Consider the following 4,409-nt stretch of genomic DNA (forward strand, 5'->3'; position numbering starts at 1 on the left):
TTTTCTTTTTTTTTTTTTTAATGTTTTATTTATTTCTGAGAGACAGATAGACAGTGTGAGCAGGGGAGGGTCAGAGAAAGAGGGAGACTCAAAATCCAAAACAGGCTCCAGGCTCTGAGCTAGCAGTCAGCACAGAGCCTGACACGGGGCTTGAACCCATGAACTGTGAGATCATGACCTGAGCCGAAGTCGGACGCTTAACCGACTGAGCCACCCAGGCGCCCCTGTCTTCTCCTTTTTCTTAAGATAAATAGGAGTTTCTTGGAAATGGCAATTGGTACTTTGTATGAAGCTTTCCAGTAATGGTATTGGCTCTCAAACGTTTATAGATTCCTACTTCTTGTGCTGGCGTTTGCGTGGGACACTATGGGAAGTGTAGAATAGAAGGATTAGAATCTACTGTTTGGGATCAGGTGGGCTGCTTGAGGTCAGTATAACTAACGTAGTGCAATATGATATGAAATACACATGAAATCATAGTTGCTAATTGCAAATGAGATCTTTCTGAAATTTTATACCTCACTTTCCCACTTACTCTTGCAATACCCAATTGCAGGTCGAAACAGCCGTGCAAAATGCTCGTCATCGATGGCTGGAAGAACTACCTGACCTCGCAGAGTATAAAGCACGGGTAAGAGCGGAACAGAAGAAATGGGAAGAGCAACAAGAGATCACTGTGGCCAGACGGGTAAGTACTCTCCCGGAAAAAAGCTTGAGGAGGGCCTCTCTTCTGATCTCTCCTCTTAGTCCCGAGAATTTGTGTCTCCTCACTGTGTTGTAGAAGGACTAAATACTGTAATGCTTGTTAAGCATTAGCTAGAGCCTGGCTGATGGTATCTGTTCTCATCATCAAGATGCTCAGGGAGAAAGAACGTATTTTAGGGTCTTGAAACTCTCATAATCAGGAAGGTAACCTGTGAAACTAAATCCCGTTCCAGCTTGCCCTATCTTTAGGAGAAATTGAGAACAGGTGTTTATCGGTTTATTAAAAGCTCCACAGTATCCTTTTGCATGCTGCAAGTTTGTTTTCCATGCCCTGTCAGTGGTCTCATAACCTCCTTGGAAAATAGCCACCTCTCCTTACCATAGAGGTCATGTTGTTTGACTAGAAACATAAGATATTATAATCGTTTGCGTTCTCCCAATTTATTAGTGTAAACCAATTCTAATCAGAATGCCAATTAACTGAACGTGATTTTGAAATGTGACACTAATTCTAAAATTTACTTGGAAAGGACTAGAAATTTTTTAAATGTTCTGGAAAAGGAATAGTAGTCCATTCCTAACGCATAATAGAGTATGTTGGAAAGCGACAACTCAGTGTTGCGTCACAAAAATAGATTTCTTTTTCATTTTGTATTACACAGACTTCAGAGATAGGCCCAACTATGAATAAAAACTTAATGTTTCAAAACAAAGGAATAAGGAATTATTCCATAATAAGTAGTCCTAGGATAGCCTGATAGCACTTTGGAAAAATTAAGGTTACCTGTGCTTGCATTATAATAAAGTCTAAGTTGATGAAGAAGTTAAACATTTTTAAATGAAAGTATAGAAAAAAGGAATGGAATACCATAATCACTCAGTTTTGGGACAACGGTCATGGTAGCAAAGATGGATAAATAGGATGTAAGAGGTACAAAGAGTTAAAACATTTTTGTTTTTACAATTAAGAAAGTGAGAGGATAATAAAAACAAGGAAAATAAATGAGTTAAATGTGAGAAACATTACCACTAATATATGATAAGAAAAACAGTACAAATTTATAAGAAAAACAAGAGGCTGTGGATAAGTATACCAAGAATGTCCAGATGTGACAAATATGAGAAGTCCAACGAGCAAACGTTAAGGTGCTCTTTTATGCTCTATGTATAGATTCTTTCTTCTTAATTGTAACACAACAAATAAAATAGACTGCAGTGTCAAGTATATGCTAGTGTCCCGATAGGACAGCTATCTGGAAAAATAGTTTGGGTGACAGACATTGTAAATGATGCACATGTTGTATTCATTATCTTATTCCACAGAATACTTAAGTAATTCTGCATAAATAAAAAATCTATTTTAACAGTTTTATGTGGTAGTACACAGGTGTTCATTGCAATATTCTCTATACTTTTTAAGTATGCTGAAATATTTTAAAGGGAAACTTAAGAGGGAAGGAGAAAGGAAATAATATGACGATGTGCATGTGTCTCAGCACTGAAATCAAAAGAATAATAAAGTTGGCTAGACTATAGAAAACAGGCAAGAGCTTTTCTTTTTTTTTTTTTAAAGTTTTTCTGTTTTTTATTTTTTGAGAGACAGAGAGAGCATGTGAGCAAGGGAGGGGCAGAAAGGGAGGGAAAGAGAGAATCTTAAGCAGGCTCCACGCTCAGCGCAGAACCTGATGCGGGGTTCTATCTCACAACCTTGAAATCATGACTGGAGCCGAAATCAAAGGTTGGACATTCAACCAGCTGAGCCTCCCAGGGACCCCAAGAGATCTTTTCTTAAGGACACAGAAGGCCTAAATGTATGTGAATGCAGAAATACAGAAATGAGAAGACAATGTGTTGCTTCTCAAACTTTATCAGGCATGAGATTCACCTGGAGAGTTTGTTAAAGCAGATTCCTGGGCTTTATTCCCAGAGCTTCTGATTTGGTGGGTCTGGAGGAAATCCTGAGAATTTGCATTCCTAACGAGTTCCCAGGGTTTTAGACCACACTTGAGTGTGAGTAGCACTATTGTAGATAATTACTCAGCCACAGAACATAATGTTAACGTGTTGCGAATCCTTGTTCCAAACCAAAGAAGGTGACCTAGGGCCAGTTTCAGTGCTTTGGCAGGAGGGTTCTTGTGAGATTAGAGTGATCCATCAAGATCAGTGAAATTTTAAAGCAGGTTTGTCTGGAGTCCAGAAGCTGTCACTTGGTTCAGTGGTTCCTAAACTTTGCTCCTGTGTATTAGAGAAACTTGAGGATCGAAAAATTACTGTTGCTTGGCTCCTGTCCCCCAGGCTTTATGTTATAATTGGTGCAGGGCGTGGCCTGGGTGTTAGGAGTTTTAAAAGCTTCACAGAGCATTCTAATGTACCTCGACTATCAGGAACCACTGAGTTGATTAATACTGTTAAATTCTCCTCGCACAACTTCACGTGAGAGCAGGCACACCTTTGGTGAGGTGGGGCACATTGTCCCAATTCCATGTGATCTGCCACCTCCACGCTGCCACCTGGGAATGGTCTCCAGGCATCCAGTGTGACAAGACTGTTTTCCCCGAAGGCCCTCTTTAAGCGCGTTTCACACCACTGCTGAATTATTCTGCTGGTAGCAAAAGAATTTTTGCCGTGAATCCCTTTGCACAGCACATCTTAGATAGTGGGTTCCCTTGGTAAATTTAAAATACAATTCAAAATTTTTGATTTATGTGCAACTATTCAGGAACACATTATTGAATAGAAGTGTATAACGTGTTTTAAAATTTTACAGTTGAAGTGTTTGCTAAGATGATATAATAGCTGGAAACTTAGGAGACAGATACGCTCTCTCAGCACCTGGAACACATATATACAGTACTGATTGTTAGCAGCCACCACAGTCCAGGCCAAGCTTTTGGAGATGCCGCCTTCTTTCAACACTTATATCCTTGTGGCTCGTTTGAATTTATAAAAGGGATTCAAGGTCGTTAACCAGTCTGCTCATTATGTAGACAGAGACATTAAGTGCAAAAGAGATTAAGTGACTTTTCTAAGGCCATCTAGCCAAAAGTAATAACTACATAACATTTATTGAGTCCTTACCTGAGGCTCCAGACCAAGTGCCTTAAATGGATTTTCTTCCTTTGTCATTTGACCCGAATACAGTGCTATCAGGTAAGCTTTATAATTATCCTCATTTTATAGATGAGGAAATAGAGTCTCAAAGGAATTGAGGAATGGGCCTGTGGTCCCACAGCTGTTAGGTTTACACTAGCAGTTTGTCCCCGAAGCCTGTTGTGTTAAGCACCTTGCTGGGCTGTGATCAAAGGCAGGATTAGAGTTAAGCCTAGGTTTTTTGTTTCCCTGTGACTTTTTGGTTAAATACTATTACTGTCTGTGATCTGCTAGTCTTGTTATTCTCTTATAAAAGAAAATCAGATCAATGAAAAAATGACTTTTTCTGTTTGCTATTGTCATTTAATAGGAACTGTTCTAACCACTGTGGTTCCATTAAAATACAATTATGTTTGTCAGCAAGTTATGCAGGTATGTGTTATATTTCTAAGTAAGGGGTGCCTGGGTGGCTCAGGAGGTTAAGCATCCAACTTCAGCTCAGGTCATGATCTTGTGGTTCATGGGTTTGAGTCCCACGTCGGGCTCTGTGCTGATGGCCAGCTCGGAGCCTGGAGCCTGTTTCAGGTTCCGTGTCTCCCTCTCTCTCTCTCTCT

General features: G+C 39.8%; 1 protein-coding gene across 1 annotated transcript in view; it reads left to right on the forward strand.

The window, feature by feature from the left end:
• The window catches only part of CEP152 (centrosomal protein 152), a 99,750-nt gene that overhangs the window by 71,642 nt on the left and 23,699 nt on the right, over positions 1-4,409 (forward strand). The gene's annotated exons all lie outside the window — the stretch shown is intronic.

This window comes from Crocuta crocuta, unplaced genomic scaffold (assembly GCF_008692635.1).
Source record: "Crocuta crocuta isolate KB4526 unplaced genomic scaffold, BGI_CrCroc_1.0 scaffold102, whole genome shotgun sequence".
In the NCBI taxonomy this organism is placed as follows: Eukaryota; Metazoa; Chordata; class Mammalia; order Carnivora; family Hyaenidae; genus Crocuta; species Crocuta crocuta.